Here is a 17996-nt window from a genome sequence, read left to right as displayed (position 1 = left end):
ACCTTAAGAGCCAAAGTGAGTTTTCTTCCTTTAGTGGTGTCTATTTATGGGCCATACACTATTTTACATTTGCTTTGTTCAAGTAAAAATCTGCATCAACTAAAGTTTTGAAGTTCAAGTTGTATGTTAGATGTCTTAGGGAAACTTGACCTTTAGTGATCTATTGTAATAAATTCTGAGATAAAATTCGAATATTCCTCTGCTGATACTTCCAGTGGGAAAATGGTTGTGTTGGTTTTCTTTGAAAAAATGTACCTTGGATGTACCATTCATCCTGTTAGGTTTTGCTTCACAATGGAGACTCTTCGCCTCCAGAAAGAGAAACGAAGTGAGTGGGACCAACCCACATCCTCCTGAATCTGTTTCTTGAGATAGTGTGAGGTTCTCTGGACTCAAAACAGGAAGGACTTCAGAGTTTTCCATCCGATCTCTCTGTCACTCCCAGCTAGATGCCCATGGCCACAGAGCAGTTTCCAAATCCTTAATATAGGAATTGCAATCTATACAGCATTTCTGTGAAAATAAGAAAGATCAGCTTTGTTCAATGCCCCCCACTTCCTGGATGTTTAAGGAACATAGTAAATATTTAATAATTGAATGTTAGAGTGCAAGCCTTGCTTAATGAAGAGCTAGCCATGTGGCTGGGCCTATGTAACAAGGGTAACCTTAAGAGTACAGATTGTCAGTGTTCTGTTTTAGACTCAAATGAGCTCCAGATACAGTATTTGAATATCCCCTGGATCAGGAGCTGATGATATCGGTCCCAATATGGGAAGTTTGGGCCTTTGCTGGTCCTAGATTTTACTGCATACACACACCTGAGCTGTCCTTTTCTAAGTGCCAGTAGCACAGGATTACAAGGACAGCCCCCTACAGAGCAGCCTTCCGAAGGAGGAGTCCCTGGAGCAGACATCTGTCCTCTACACCTGACAATGTCTACATCTTCATCTTAACCCTCACCATGGAGAAGGCACAGCTATACTGCATTTCTGTGGCTCTTGACTGCACTTTGTGAATTTGGTAGTGTGGGCATTTGATGGTGAGCAAACATAGGTCCAGAGAGGTAAGATATCTTCAGCCAATAGCTAATACATACAGCCAATAGCTAAAAAGGACCCAGGACCAGAACCCAGGACTCCTAACACTCAGTACTTTGGTTTCTCCAACACACGGCCCTGCTGTTGGCTGTACTATGACAGCTATGCTCACCAAGCAACGCTCACCGAGCAGTCAGGCATCCTTCTCAAAGACAGATGCTCAGCCCACCTTTAAGCATCATGGTTACCAAGGAAAAGGAAGATTACACAGGTGAACATCTATCTGATGGCAGGTACCATTCAAAATGTGTTTCATCTCATCTTGTTAACAAGCTGGAGGTTTTATACCGACAGCTGCACTTTACAGATGAGGAAAACAAGTGCTGAAGACATTAGATAACTTCCTAGTTTCAAGAAGAGGGGCTAAAGATTTCAAACACATTTTCGTCTTTCATATATTACATCACTTCTGTGCCACAGGTCCACTGTCACTCCTTGAGGAGCATCTCAAAAGTTCTCATGACATGGGGCCGGGGATTTAGCTCAGTGGTTTCGCCGCCTGCTGCGCAAGCGCAAGGACCCGAGTTCGATCCCCGGTACCAAAAAAAAAAAAAGTTCCCATGACAAAGGCAAGCATAGGTGGGAGAGATCCCAGGAGAAAAGCCTTCATGACCCACACAGAGCCTTCCAAAAGTCTGATGGGCAGGGAGAAAGAGGGAGAGCCAGAAAGTGAGAGAGGAGCCCCACCTTGAGTCCCCGTGTTTATCTGCAGGGCTGCTTCCCATTTCCTTGGGGCAGTGATGCACCTGATTCTGCTCCTGAATGTGCTGTAGTCAAATAACTCTGACCCTAAGTGGTGTCAGCTCCAAAAAGTGTGTGTGTCATTGTAGGGTGCTGAGTAAGAATGACGGTACTGTCCACCACTTTCTTTTACTTGTTCAAGTGGCAGTCGAATCTGTTTCAACTTTGCTGCAAAGTCTGGATGTGATGCAAAGGTGCATTCTTTCCGCCTTTATCCCTATTAGCTGTCTCTCCAATAGAGAAACTGGATTTTCAAGGAATGAGAGACAAAGTACCATTTGAAGCATCACAGGGAGAGTCACAATGGCAGCAGCACAAGAGACTGAGTGTGTTTAGGATATCTGTTTCCAAGCCTTCCTGTTCTGTTCACAGGCCATGCATGCACATATACATGAGCACCTGTGCAGTCTACAAACGATGCATGGAGCCTGTGAATGACCTTTGCTTCTAAAGGCAAATGTGCATCCCCTTTTCCAAACGATGCCAACCTGCAGCTAATGTGAGCAAGAAAAGTCCCACAACTAATGTGAGCAGCAAATGTGCATAAATTTAGGCACAAGCCAGACTTTTGTGTGTAACAATTGCTTAATTTGTCACAATAGCCCAAGCTTCCTTTGTATGTATGCAAGAATGGGAGAAATGTTAAGAGTTTGGCCCACTCTGTCTAATTCAGAATTTTTGGCAGACAGGGGAAGAGGGTAATGTTTAGATTTGATCGGTAGCATAAGGCTTTAGAATGATATCTGTCAAACATTCGTATGTTAGATTACATTTTTGACAGCATACGTTGAGATTTTCATATGTCCAGAAAAGGAGTTTTCTAATTTTGAAGTAAGGCAGATACCATGGCAAAAGAGGAATTTTTGTTTAAAGCTTTCCGAGTTGTTACATCTCCAGAAGCTTCTACAAAGTCCTCCCAACTCTCCTCAGTGCTACCATGGCTCACAGATGCACACAAAGCCGGTGGCCTATACTCACTGATCAGCTGAGAATCGAACCCAACCATCTTCATTGTGGAGATGGCAAACTGAAGGGCAAGAAAGGATTTTCCTGATGTAGCAATTTATTGAATTAAAAAGCTCATCAAAACTGGATGGAGGGCCAGGGATGTAGTTCAGTGGTTCTGTCCCCTGCCTCACAAGCACAAGGACCCAAGTTCGATCCCTGGTACCAAAAAACAAAACAAAACTGGATGGAACTCTTTTCATGGCCAGGGATTTGTCTACATGGCTCAGTTACACTAAGATGCTCTCCTGCAAAGCAGGAGACAGCACTTATCATTACCTCTGTAGCACAGGCGAGGGAGACAGGACTCGACTCGAGGAAGTCAAGTAATTTATCCAGTCCCCAAATTAATAAGTGACAGAACTGTGTCTATAGCTCCAGGCTGTTAACCTCCACACCCTACTGTTTGAGACTTGCAGGAATGGCCTTGCTGTCTGACCCTCTTATTAAACACTTAAACTGTGCCATGCACTGTGACAAGTCTGTGACTGCAGGGTCTCAGGATGCCATGAGAGGCCACACCATATGTTCCAGCGATGACTTAGTCAGTCACAAGGGAGCGGAGCAAGGGACTGGCCATGTGGTTCATGCTGCCCACGCAGGAGGACAAACCTATGGGAGGTAGTGGAGACAACAGTGCTTGCCAAGGGGGCCAGGTACTATAGCCACCTAGAGATGGGCTGGACCCCAGTTCACTCTTCCTTGGGAAGGACATCGATATCTTTGCTTGTGTCTGTGTGCGCGTGTGCGCTCACACACACACACACACACACATTCACACGTACCCCTGTACACAATAGCTCGGGGCCAACACAGCAGCTCCTCTGCTTTTGGAGAAGATTTCCTTTCCTTCCATGTCTTCCCACACTCAGGATCCAAACATCACTGGGGCTGATTTAGAGTCTTAGCAATGTAAGCAAAAATCTGTATGACTCCTATGCTTGTATTTACGGCCATTTAACCTTTATACCACCTCCTCTCCCTGGACTAAGTGCAGGCCATTTTTTGTGTGTGTCTAAGGGGAAGGCTTTGTTCTGAAAGGACAGCTCCAGACACCTCCTGGTGAAGAGGGCTGAGAGTCTCCCAGGCCCTGCTAGGGACCCTGAGCCAGTGCCTTGGCCCCAGGCAGCTGGTCACAAGTCTGGCTCCTCCTTCTGCAGTGTATCCGCTCTTGTTGATGATCAGAGACCAGGACCGGCCCTTTCTTCAGAGAGGTTAAAGCAAGGACCTTCCCTCCATCCATTTTCATCTTCTTTGCACTTGCTCGCCAGATTCCTGGGCCTCTCCTCCCACCTTCTACATTCTTCCTGGGGTCTCCAGGCAGAGCTTGCCCAGGACTCCGCCAGGCTGGCCGGCTGCCTGTGTCCTCACCGCATGCACTCTGCTGGAGTCGCCCTGCCTGATCTTCACTGTCCCGCAGCCCTGGCAGCCCTCTCTCCCTCCACATGCAGGGAGGTGGGAAGCCTGAGCTGCTCTATTTTGGTGTAGACTCTGATGGAAAAGTGAGGGATTCAGAGATCCAGTACTAAGAGCCTTTCACCTTCCTGAGACTGAAAACAACAGGGCATTGCCAGTGTCAGGCAGAAAGACATCAAAATAGCAGCTTTATTTTTGATAGAGCTAATTAGAGAATGTCAGGTGGCTTTGATGTGCCACCAAACAGGTGCTTTAACATGCCCTCTAACTTGCACTCACCCCTAACCACACCCAAGACACACACAACACACACACACACACACACACACACACACACACGGAAGGACCAGAATGGAGTGGCTGTAGATGTGTGTGGTCTGGAACAGCACTGGGGAGGCCATCTTGGGCACCTCAGACTAGTTCTCCAGTATGTCAACCAGTGCCCAGGGCACCAGCAATAGGGGCGCCCTCCATGGGTTTTCATTGGGGAAGGAAGTGGAAACTCCATTCCCCGTAAGGGAGAAAGAAGAGTGGGGAGTCACGCTGTGCCCCTGGCAGGACAGTCTACCTCATTCCTAGCCTCTCAGCCCAGGGAGACCCAGGCCACCTGGCAGTCACAAGGATCCGAGGCGGAATCACAGTGCCCCGGTGTGGCTGCCACATAGGCCAGGAGCAAGAAAGGGATCTGGCTGCAGAAGTCAGGTTAATTGGTGTGGGGGACTTAGGATGAAGGGAGAAGATACACAAGGGTCAATCAAAATGCACAATGAAGGTTCAACTTTTTAGAGAATGACACTAAAGGATGCATTGCCATTAGTTCTGCTCAGAATACTCCCCCTTGCTTTGAACACACTTATTCCCCTGTTCTTGCCCTTCCTGAAGTCTTCTTTCATGAGTCCTTTACAAGTTGTGATCAAAACTACCGTGAATGCTGCTGCTGAGTGCCATGCAGTGTAAAGGCAGGTTCCTAGAAACATCATGACACTGTGTCCTCATCCCTGTTCTCACTGGGTCTGGCACCGGGTGACTTCTGGCTCGTCCCCAAAGACATAATGAGCACAAAAGGTAAACCTTTAAAGTCAGTTCAGGGTATTGAGGAAGCCACAACAGTGCAACTAAAGACACTTAAGAAAGAGGATGCCAGAACTGCTTCAGAAAGTGGCAAGAAGGATGGGAAAAGTGTGTTCAAAGTGAGGGGGGGGGATTCAGATGGTGACTGATGACCATGTTTCTTTTACTATAATCCACTTTTAAAAATTCAAACATTCACGATATTTGTTCGTTGTACCTTATACATGGGATTTATTTCTAATGATAACAGTATGTTTTCCTTTAAATATAAAGTGATTTAACCCCAAAGTATTGTTGGATCACCCCTCATAATGTGCTCTGCACCCCTCTGGCTGGTCCTGACCTGCATGTCAGGAGAAATGCACAGCTGGCCCTTGATCCTGCTGGCGGTAAGCTTACACCTTCCCCATAGGCCTGGGCATTCTGAGGCCAGGATAGATCTGAACCCATGACCACATCCAGAGATGTGTGAGATCATTAATGCAGTAGCAAAAATGACACCACACGGGAGTGTAAAGCCATGAGTACATTTTACATAACAAGTGGCCTTAGTCCTCTGTCAGTACCCATGTCCTGCATACAAGGCTGAGAGAGGACATTCTGGGACAATAAGGACACAGCCTTTGTTGTAGCAGGGAGCCTAGAGTGAATGTTGAGTTTCCTACGTTGTGATGATGATCTTTGTGGTTATCTAGGTAACCTCTTTTTTCCCAGTACATACGGGGAAGAAAAAGAGGAAAGAGCCAGGATATTCCACCAGTTCTCAAATGGTACAGGAACCGAAACAAAAATATGTCATAGAGCACACGCACACACACATGCTCACACACAGTAAAATAAGTGTGGGAAGAGATCCTTGGTACCCAGAAGTGCAGGCTGTACGTTGCTCACTACTGATCTTGTTATTCTGTGGGTTTGAAATCTTTAAAAATAAAAGCCTGTGGAGAGGAGGGAGAGGCAGGAGAGAGGCCAGGGACCAACAAGGAAGGGAGGCGGTGTGGGGTGTCACTGCAGGGCAACTTCAGTCTCAGCCTGGACGGAAGCCACAGAGGGGGTGGCCCTGTGCTGGGCGACTTGGCCCTGTGGGAGACAGCACCAGAGAAAAGGAGCCGGGGTCAGAGAGGAGTGCAAGTCAAAAGCAAGCTGGAGAGCCTGAGAAAGGAAGCCTGCCCTCTTCCTACCGCTTCCCTGGGGCCAGGCCTCTGGGAGAGTGTGGTCCTGCCCAGCAGCACTGTGTACTCTGGGCTTCCGGGGAGGAAATTTCCCATATCAGAATCTGCAAATGTACACAATGGCCAGTTTTATCCTTTTGCCTCAAACATTCCTAGCATCCCAGGCCGTCAGATCCCAGAGAGACACTGTCACGTTTGTTCTGTCTTTTCCTAGATCCATCATGTAACTTGCCTTCGTGTTAGATTTCAGAATCATTTTGTGGCTGTGGTGACACCAGGGGAAACTTTGCTAAATTTAGCCTGCTCGCTAATTAGGAACAGAGGACGTGTTAAGTTTGAGGCTTCAATACAGAAGTTGGCAGGAGACCAAAGTATGGAATCAAGTCATCATTTCAGACTGGGGGGAGATCCGAGCTGAACCTGGCGCATTGTCATTTGAGGCTTGCAGGGCTAAGCTGTGCAGGAATTTGCATGCATTCATGTATGCTCATGTACACACACACACACACACACACACATCAGCTATCCTGTTCCAGAATCCCCCACTGCCTAGTTTTGTAGAAAAGGCAGTGCAGCCAAGGACAGAGAGAGTGTCGATGTTGACTTTATCCCAGAAACTATTGTTGTATGAAGTGCAGTGCATAATGACACACCATACCCACTGAGAAGAGCCATTGACAGCATTCTTAGTGACATTACCGGGAGAGGGAATTATTCCTGTTGCCATATTTATATCACTTTAGGTCCAGACAGGGACTGTGACCACAATAGCTACACTCATCCTCTAATCCAGGCATAAAGTGGGCATTCAAGTCAGGCTTTAGGCATCTACACAGCTGTATTGAATGTGACGGTGCTGCTGGTATTTAAAGGAAAAAAAAAAAGAAAGCAGCACCTGAGATGTTTTTCCCTCTAAGGCACCCATCGTTCAACCGAAATAACTAGAAGTGTGTTGCTCTCATCTCTTGGAGTCTCTCTGGTGTGTCTAGGAGCTCCGAGCCTCTCCCCTCTCTCCCTCCCATCCATCCACCCATCCTGAAGGCAGGAAAACTAATCAGGAGCTCAGATAGAATGGAGACGGAAAGAGAAGGTGGAAAAGGGCTTGGAGCTTTTATTGCCCTGTGCTTCCCAGGGCAACAGCCCTCCCGGGCTCTCGAAGAAGGCTCACCTTCCATGCCTTGGTGGAGACTAAATGCTGCCTGGGCCCGAAGCTGGCTCCTGGCCTCGCCTGCAAAATTGCCATTCCAACTGAGTTTCCAAGTGACCCAAGTGACAGAGCCAGAGGAAGGGAAAGGTGGTGCGTGAAACCCAGGCATGCCTCTCACATTCTTCGAAGGCCTGCCTACAAGGAGTATTTACCATAAAGGAAGAAAACAGTAATAGCCCAGAACTGTCTGTTTGTTCAACTCCAACTTGAGTGATACCAAAGATTAAATCTTGGTTCCCAGTTGTTTCATGCCAAGGCTGTTATATTTAAGGTCCAAATATGTGTGCCATATGTCATACTGTAGCTTGACAATTACCTCAACAGGCAGTGTCAGACAGATGGTAAACATTACTACCAGGCATACGTACATTTAGAATTAGACATTTAAATAAATTCGGGCCTGTCTCAAGCTTATTAAAAGGATTTGGGTCTGCAAAGCCATTTCGGGCATCTGCATATGCTAAAGTGCCTTTCGTGTCCTGAACAGATTCAGTTTGATTCAAGTACCTTCCAGCTACAGATGGTGAGTGACATGCATTCTCTTTGAGCCCTGTACCTGCAATTAGGCCAATAACAGCAAGGAAGCCGAATGTAGAAAGACTTCGGCTTCCATTCTTAAAATCTCGATCACTCATTCCTGCCCACGAAATGACAGAAGCTTCTCTGCAGGGAGCACAGCCAACCTCTCCTAAAAGGCCCCTGAACTTCACAGAAAGAGATTAGAAGCCTACAAAGGTACCTGCCTCAGGTCCAAGTCAGAATCTCTCTGGTTTAAACCTCGGGCTACTGCAAGCTTTTCACATGATTCTCACAAATTGCAAATAAAGGTTAGCATTCCATGGGAGAATTGAAAGCCTGCTGCAGATGAATGTGTCTGAAGAATTTTTTTTTTTTTTTGCTCCCAAACTATATAAAAACCCTCTTTACACCATCTTCTTCCTGGGGATTTCAAACCCTGCTTGGTGATGCAGAAAGGTGCGGTATGGCTTGTGATAGGAAACCAAATGAGGCCAGGGACCAGGCCCTGGAGTTTGATGAAGCTGTGAATGTAGCCGGAGCTGCACCTCAGGAGGGTGGTCCCACGGAGAGGTCTGATCTTGCTGAGCCTGGTACCGCTCACGCATATAACTCACCGCTAGAATTATTTCTCTGCTTTGCAGAGTTGCTGCGCTCTACTTTTAAAGGCAGTTTCAACCTGTGTGCACAGCACTTGACACACCATAGATGCTCAGCAGTTTGGAAGCAAAGGGGAAAGCGAGGAGAGGGACAGAGCTGGGAAGGAGGGAGCCACCGTGCAAACTCCTTTTCAGATGCAGGCTTTAGTCTCAGAATCCTTGCAACTGGGCCTCGGCCTCCTGTTGCCCTCGAACCTCTGGAGGCCAACTCTTGGCTTTTCTGGCTCCAGTCTTACGGTGTGACTTTGTCACGTTTCTTCATGTTTCCATATCTGGGTTTATCTCATCTGTAAACCAGAAAGGATAATCATTCCTTGAGGATTAAATAATGTATTTAGTATATGTACAACACTGCCTGGGGGTGTTTGCTGTTGTTTTGTTTTGGGAGACAGAGCTGAAAGTCATTTTTTTCTTTCAAATGGGGCCCAGTTGCCAGGCTTGATACATTTTTCCTCCTCTTCAGCTCTACGTTGTAGAGCAGGTTTTCATTCTGGGGAGCTCTTGCCTCCCTGCCACCCCCACCCCAGGCCTTTAGTCCTGGCCTCAATGTAAACCTCAGCGCCGCACACTCTGAGTGGCGTCCAAGGAGGCACAGGCTGAATGGGTTCGAGATGATCCAAGTAGAATCCCAAGGCCGAGCACCATGCCTTTTGCCCCGGATGAACTCCAGACACATATGGAGTGGCTTTGGAGGAACAGATGTGTCTCTATTCTGTTTCTGTTTCTCCTTAATAAAGACAGCTCAGCCTAGGGGCAATTACCAAGCCCCTAGTCCATTCTGCCACTGCCTCCTATTGGCAGCCTCTTCTTGCATCTGTGTACAATGCTCCCTGTATTTCTGTAGCCCAGTCAGGAACCCAGCTTTCTTGGCATGACCTTGAAGATCTCCAAAATCACACCGCTGTCTTCTGGCAGCCCAGTTGGCCCACACAGACACTTCCTGTCTCCTAGCATGGTGGGCACTTTCTTCTCTCTTAACTCCTACTGTCTATTGTGCAGTATCCTTCCCACTCATTTACAACAATGAGATGACAGTAGCTGCTGAGATGCTGTTAACTACTGCAGACCTATTTGTCCCTTAGCCCAGTGGTACTCAGAATATTGATCCTGAATGAATGGCATCAACATCACTGGGGAATTAGTGAGAAATGAGTGTTCAGACAAAGTGAAACTGAAAAGGAAACTTTAGTGTGCATAGGTGAGTCCAGTACATACCAAACTTTGTGAACTGCCACCTCAGCCTATTATTTAAAATGTACTGTTTTCCTCTTCGAATGCAAAATAATTTTGTTCTTCATGTATGCCTTGGTGATATTACAGACATTCCTCTCTCCCTTTTCCCTTTGTAAAAGCTTTTAAGGCAGAGATTCAAGAATCCATTTTTGTGTCGCCCTAGCTGGAGACGGCAGATTCTCGGAAGTCTGTGAAATTAATTCCATCCAGTCAGTGCTTATTTAACACTAGCAGGTGCCACCTTCTGGTCACCAGGCCACTGTAGCGTTAAAAGAAAGGCATCTTGACCTCCTGGCCCAATGGCGTTTTCACTCTGGGTGCAATGTCAAGACTGGCAGGGAAGAGATGATGAGCAGAAATAAAATGGCCAGGCTGTAGAAGTGCAGCATGAGGTGCTCCAGGTACCAGGTATGTGTCCTGGAGAAGGGAGGGAGAGGAGGTGATGTGTCACTGTGGGCGGGCTCTGCAGGGGTCTGAACTAAGCCTGAAGGGCAGAGGATGCGGTGGACCTGGAAGAATGAGATGTGTCTCCTTGAATGGGAGCGGGGAGATTCGCCTACGATCCTTTTGCCGCCTCTCATACCGCTGCCATCTGGCTCTTGGTTCTGAGAGGGCTGAATAAGATCCATAAATACTTAACTTTTATGACTCAGATTAATGTGGTATTAATGCCTGGCTAGAATTAACCAAGGTCATTATAATCTAATTTGTGAGAGGAATATCGGGGTGCCTCATTGGTCGGCATCCACAAGCATCGTGTCCTCAATGAATGGCAATGCTCAGAGCTTCCGGTTTCCTAGGTTTCCAGTGGTGCCCATCCAGCCTGCCCTCTGGATTTTATTTGCTGTTGTCGGAGCTCCTGCTGTGAGTCCAGCACCTCTGCCTTGCGGGGGCAGTTAGAGTGTGCAGTTTTCCAGGATGGAAAGTGTTGGGAATCATCTCACCTGATCCGCTCCTACACGCAGTTAAGAGGGCCGACACCCAAAGAGCAGCGTGACTGGCCAGGACTGCACAGGGAGTTAGTGGCTCCCACTCCTGCCACCTCTGGCCTCATTTCCACTGTGCCACTCTGCCTCATATACTGGGGTGTGCCTGTCTCCCCATGAGTGTCTTTTCCTTCCTTCCCCCACACATCAGGCCCTCAGGAAACCGAGTAATGAATCACTAAGTCAATAATGCTGACTTATGTGAAGATGAATACCTAATAGGGCAAGATAAAAATTGGGGAAAGGGGTAGACAGGAAAGGGAGGGAATAGGGCTCCTGTTCAATTAATCTTACAACTTGACTTTGGCAGTGGAGTGGAGAAAATTGAAAAGCAAGCATGGCTTCTGACAGGGCTCAGGCCATCCATGCATACTGAGGACCATACAGTCTGAAATATGTGCTCCACCATTCGGGACAGAGCCATCTTTCCTAGGAGAGCAATTGGTCTGACCTCAGGCATCAGCTAGGAAAAAATTTTATTCTTTTCCAGGTTCCCATATAGTACTGTACCTATTTTCAGGTACAGAGGGATATTTTGATGCCTGCAGACAATATGTAGTAATGAAACCAGAGTAATTAGTGAATCCATCATCTCAAACATCTATTTCTTTTGTTAGGAACACTCAATAGCCTTCTCGCTATTTTAGAATCTACAATGAATGGTTCTTAACTATAGTCAGAAAAGTGTTATCCTCGTTGCCAGTTACATTATTTAAATTATTTAACTTTAACTGTGTTCAAGGTAGGCACACTGATTCACTTTTCTCCCTTGCCTCTGATCCTGGTTTTTTTATAATGTGTTAAAATAATTTAATTTCCCTGTACATTTCTGTCTACATGAGAAATCAAGATATGCACTTTACAATATTTACCTGTTTTGGAGACATTCAAGTCAATTCAGATGGCAAAAGTAGACTTCAATCACTAGTGAAATGTTTAAAATATATATATTAAACAAAAAAGTACCTTTACAAGTTAAAAAATAATCTTCCACAATGCAATAAATTGCAAATCACTGAAATTGTAACTCTTCAGATGATTTCAGTTCAGTTTTTGGTTTCAAAATGTGGACACAGTAAGCAAAAAAGTGTTGGCAGATTTCTATCTGTTGTTACGTTTTTCTTTCTTGCTTCGACTACTGGTTACACTGTTTAAAGATGGTGATGGAGGTGCTCTTGCATGACCTGTAGCCTTGAGATGGTCAAAAAGTTTATTCCGGGATGGAAACTCACTATGGCAGGTTGTACAGCTGATAAGAACATCACTCTGTACTTGTGGTTCAGCAGGTACTTTGACAGATTTTTTTCATATCTTTGGTTTTTCTCTCCTTTGGATTTAGCAATACTTTTAGCTTCACTTTTTGGATCACCACATGGTTCAGTGGTCTTTGTGACACTGACATTTTCTAGAGGACTATCTTCTAATTCCTTGGCATTGTCTTGATTTAAGTTGGTATCTTCTAGATCAACCTTCTGATCCTGTTTTGAGGATGTAAAGTTTATCAGTCAATGTCCACACCCTTCACTGTGTTAGTGTTGTGTATGCTGATACCATGGACTAGCTCCGAGAGTGTATCCTTAGGGTATCAGGTACAGGTGAGTATCAGAGTGGCTGCATAGAGACCCGAAGGGGGCCCCATGCGTACTGTGACATGCTGCGCCTGCCTGCACTGCACTTGGCGTGTCCTTCAGGTGACGCTGTATGAGGTTTGTAATCGGAGGCAGTGCGCAGTGGCTCGGTTAACATTCTATTTCTCTTGCACGTGTGCACAGGATAGAGCAAACACCCACACAGCGTCACTCCCAGTTAAATAGCCGCCCACCGACAGGTGCACACAGCAGGCAGCGAGTGTGGGGGGTCAGGTGCCGAACACCTGTGCAGTCCTGACTGGTGGGCAGGGCATGGAATGGCAGGACCATGAAGCTGACCAACAGCTACATGGGTGGCAGCAAGAAACACTGGCAGAGATCTGACTTCCAATAGTTTGTTTTGTTAAACAAATTTCTATCTATGGTCATACTTTTTTCTTCTATTATCTTTATCCAGTTTTAGGATTAGCACAATGTTGATTTCCTAAAATGAGGGGAGAAGTGTTTCTTCTTTTTTCTGCTTTAATTGTTTGATATAATTTATCAGTTAAAATGCATATGAGCCTGCTGTTGTCATATAGGTAGGTTTCCAAGCTAGGAATATACTTTCTTCAATAGGTGCTATTCAAATTTTATATTTCCTCCAGAGTTAGTTTCATTAATTTGTCTCCCAAGGTACTTTTTAGAAGTTGTCAAATTTATTTCAAAAAAGATTTTTGTGATATGCTTTCTATATCCTTTTAAATTGTGTAAAATCTGTGGTAATGTCTCTTAGATCTTAATATTGTAATTTTAAAAATGTATAACTGATATTGTGTAACAGGAAGAAAAAGTCTAAAAGACCAGGGGAATTGGGAGGGGTAGGGGAAGGGAAAAAAGGGAAAGGGAAAAATATGAGAAGAGGAAAAAAAATGGAAACAAGATCTTTGCAAATAGGGAAGGGTGGAGGGGGTGAAGGGAGGGCAAGGGAAGGGGAAAACAATAAGAACCAAGAGACTCATGTAAAGGTACAAGATCCCAATGATGAATGTCACTGTATTTTATACCAAAAATGTACCAATAAACTTAATGGGAAAAAAAGAAAAGAAAAAAGAAACACTGGCAGAGTTCAGGGAGAGGGTTCCCGTGATGCAGGTGGAAGCCCTAGGAAAAATAGACAGGGACTATTCCCAGAAGGCCTGGAGCACTGGGCAGGGAGCCAAGGTGGGGACTTGGACACAAAGGAGTGAGACAGATTATGCTGCCAGAACTGGGATGCAGGTAGGACGCCAATCTCAGGAACGAGCCAGACGCTCATTTATAGACCTGGGTTACACAATCTGACCAAACTGGTGGCTCCCATGGTTTGCTTGTGAGTCACCTAAATGTGGCAGAGACCTGTTTAGAGCTCTGTGATTATAGCCAGGCTCAGGCCTGGAAGCTGGGCAAGGCTAAGTGGACAGAGGGTGATTGAGCCCCTGCAGTAGAGAGAGGTGGGCTAGCGAGCAGGAGCCTTGACAGATCCTTCCTCCACTGCTATTTCTCAGTGATGTATAAAATGCTATGTCATTGGCCCCAGGAGGGGCTACATTCTAAAATGTCAGTAGCTTTGAAAAAGTAGAGATAAATTCATGGATGAGAGACCCACAGTGGACCATTAATAGAAAGGAGGAAGTTATGAGACATGCACTTAACCTTTGGGTGGATATTAGGCGATGATGTCTTCTTCCAGAAAACATGGCCCTGTGATGTATATGTACCCATGTCTGCTTACAGCTCCTGACAGTGTCCTGCTACTTGTAGCCCTCCTCTGTGTATACATCTGTGTAAACACACACGAGCACACACAACCTGCTTCATTCACCATACAATCCTATACTACAGATCTCTTCTGTGCCACAATTTTCTTGAAAAGAGAACCAACCAGTCCTTGACCTATAGCGTTGATTTCTCTTGGTGTTAGGAACTTCAGCTTGCTTTCCATGTGGGGATGAACCACCTGAAGTCCTCTTGGCTGAGTACCAGGTAGAGAAAGGGAGGATAGCACAGGGGTAGATCCACAAACAGAAGCCTGGCCAGATGGAATAAGCAGGTCTGAGAGGTGGATCCAAGATGGGTCAATACCAGGGGAGCGCACGTGCGTGCGTGCGTGTGTGTGTGTGTGTGTGTGTCTGTGTGTGCGTGCGCGTGTGTGTTTTGTTTTTCTTGCTGCACAAGCCAAGCTCAGCTGTTCAGTGTTCAGAAGCAGTCAGAATAGTTCAGATCCACTGGGGCATCTTCCCTGCAATGTCTGTGTGGCATAAGCCAATATTTACACATTGTAATGCTCATGGTTTTTGGATGAATTAATAAATATTTGTGCCACTTCCTTAACTTGGTGTTTGTTTCAACCAACAACTACAGAAACTTCAGGTTGACGATGTAAGTGGTAATTGCTGCTGCTGGATGAAATTCCACCACATAACAGAGGTTCTGGGGGCTGGGAAGTGCACTGTATCCCACTCTGCACTCAGCCACGGACCACAGCTAAGGGTGCAGGGGTGGTGCCACTTGCATGACTCAGGCGGGCTGCGTGGTGCATGCGTAGGAGCTGCTTCCAGAGAAACTTGAGAAAGAATTCTCTTTCCAGGCCTCCTCTCTGTTGTTCCCCAGGCGGCGGCAGGAGACTTGTGGTGAGAAGTCAGAAGATGTGCCAGAACAGAGCACAGGCTGCTCCCAGAATCCACTCTCTCTGTTCACTTTCTGGGAATCTCATCCAGTTTCATAGCTTCAGATATTGTGTCAGCCTGGTTCATACTCCTGTCCCCATCCTTCTTTCTGAGAACCAGACTTAGCCCACCAGACCTGAGTGCTGGGCTAGCATCACTGAGCACTTAATGCCCAAGCAGAACTCCTAGTGCACCTAGCGTGCATTCCCCACTTCAGTCGATGGCCACTTTCTTTCCCAGTTACTCAGGTCAAACACCTAAGTGCCACTTTGGTGCTGTCTCTCCCACACGTGTCTTCTGGTGCACCAGTATTTTAAGACAGCTCTACCTTCCAAACGTGTCCGGAATCTAACTGGTTTCCACCGATCCCTCCCTGATCAAGGTTCTAATCATCCCTTGCCTTTACCACCACAGCCTCCTAACTGGTCTCTCTCTGTCTCTCCTTTTCACTCCGCATCTCTTTTCAGTACTCTCAAAACCTTCCAGGGCGTCCTCGCTTTCTTCACAGTAAGCATCCTTTACAACGGTTCAAGCCTGTGCTAGTGGAAGTAGGTTCTGTGGAGCAGCAAACGCAGGGGAAACAGAGAGCTTGTTGGAGGTAGAGAAACTCAGCCCTAGCCAAGTGCAGAAGACTTGTTTCCATTTTCATGGAGTCCTGGTGATTTATAGGCAAGTGCAAGTGTAAGAAGCGCTGGTCTACCAGACCTCGCTCAATGTGCACTCCTGTTATTCTTTGCTCTGCGTCCCCCTCCACATCTGCCTTCCTGCAGCCACATTGGCAGGGTTCACACTGACCTCTCAGACCTAGGAGCTTTGTTGCTGGCATTTGCTGTGCCTGAATGATTGTCCTTCAAAGGTCAGTATCACTCCACACTCACCTCCTTCAAGCCTTTGCTCTAGGGCATCTACAGAGGTCTACCCAGATTACTGGATTCTATCGACTGCTTCCCCCTCTCCACCTCTCCATCCCGCTTATCTAGCACCAACACAATATACTGAATCCAGGGCCTTACTAAGATACATCACCAGCCATTCTTTTTTGAGACAATGTCTCCCTAAGTCCCTAACTTGCCCAGGCTATACTTGAACTTGTGTTCTTCCTGCCTCTGCCTCTCAGAATGCTGGGATTACAGGCATGTGTAACCACACCCAGTCTATAATTTAGTTATTGTGTCTTATTTTTATCTTCTGTTTTCCCACTGCCCCCCACCATGAATGTCAGTTCCACAAGGCCAAGTGTATCTCAAGTGTCTAAAGTTGAGCTCAAATGGGCTCTCAGATTGCTGAATAAATTGATGAATGGAGATGTACTGCCACTTGCTACTTTGAGGATGAATACACATTTCTTGTACATTGTAAAATTTTAATGATTCCCTATCCCCAGAGAGAATGGGAAGATCGAAAGGAGTTAGATGGGACCCCTCCCAGAGCAGCCCCCAGCAGAGGTGGAGTTTGTGAGTTTTCCTTTCCCTTTGGAGAATTTCAGGAGTTGGGACAAAGTTCACTTTACCTAGAAGGTGACCTGACACAGTATTTGGGAGTAATTGTCTCCCACTGGTGAAAGATATGAACCATACATAGGTCAACTTTTCAATGAAGATGTCTGATGTCATCCTGATACATTTTGACTCTGTGGCCAGACATGGTGCAGACCCAACAAACAGGGCAATTATCTTTCAAGAAATACCTCTTCCATTATGCGTTCATTCTTCCAGCCCCTTTTCACAGCCAAAGCTGCAATTTGGGTGGATCTGAAAAGGAAGACAGAGATAGAAAGCTGCTTTTGGAAACCAGAGAACCACACTTCAAATTATGGTTAGCTGCACAATTGAGCCTTAGACCTGTAAGCTGTTGGATTCTACTTCCACTGTTGGCCCCGTTAAGCCATGAGGAATGGATGGACGACTCTTTTTGTAGGAGCAACACTGAGGTATGTAGTCACACCGAAGACCCTGATTTCTGGAATTCCAGGCTTATCTCTTAGCCATGGAGAGTCTTCTTACATGGTCAGGCCATTTAAACCCAGCTCATCGGAGTGCTTGACCACTCAGTACTTCCATTCAGTTCTGCCATGTGGGTGGCCAGGCTTTACAAGTAACTTTAATGCCATTACCAAAGAGTCTTCTGGAATGAAGTGGTGTGCACTGCCCATGTGGTTTCTAATGACTGTGACATCCACTGAGACATCAAAGTGACAGAGTCAACTTATTTTTCAATGCTGTTGATAACTGAGCACTCAATTTCACCATTGCTGTCAAGCTGAGTTGACTGAACAGAGCCTAATTTTGTATCTCATCAATTTGTCATACTTTTAGGAAATAAGAGGAAGCCTAGAATACTACCCACTTTGAGCTCTTCTTCATTGCTTCCCTGTGGATAAATAGCTAAGGGCAGTCCCATACAAGAGGTGGGAAAACTGAATTAGTACGTACTGAGTGAGGTGTCTCATGTCTTTAGAATAGATTAGAAAGGGACATCCTTGGAGTGATAAGTACTGATGAGGCATAAGACTGACTTACGACTTACTCATGCAAAATGATTACCAAGTGCTAAAATGTTCTCCTAGTGGCCAATCCAGAGTGTAGGACATGCAGTGTGTTGAGTCACTCTTTGAAAA

Source organism: Heterocephalus glaber, unplaced genomic scaffold (genome assembly GCF_053883595.1).
Source record: "Heterocephalus glaber isolate CG9 unplaced genomic scaffold, H.glaber_assembly_v1.0 deba00000122, whole genome shotgun sequence".
Lineage (NCBI taxonomy): Eukaryota > Metazoa > Chordata > Mammalia > Rodentia > Bathyergidae > Heterocephalus > Heterocephalus glaber.
The sequence above is the reverse complement of the archived record's forward strand: the minus strand, read 5'-3'. Positions refer to the sequence as shown.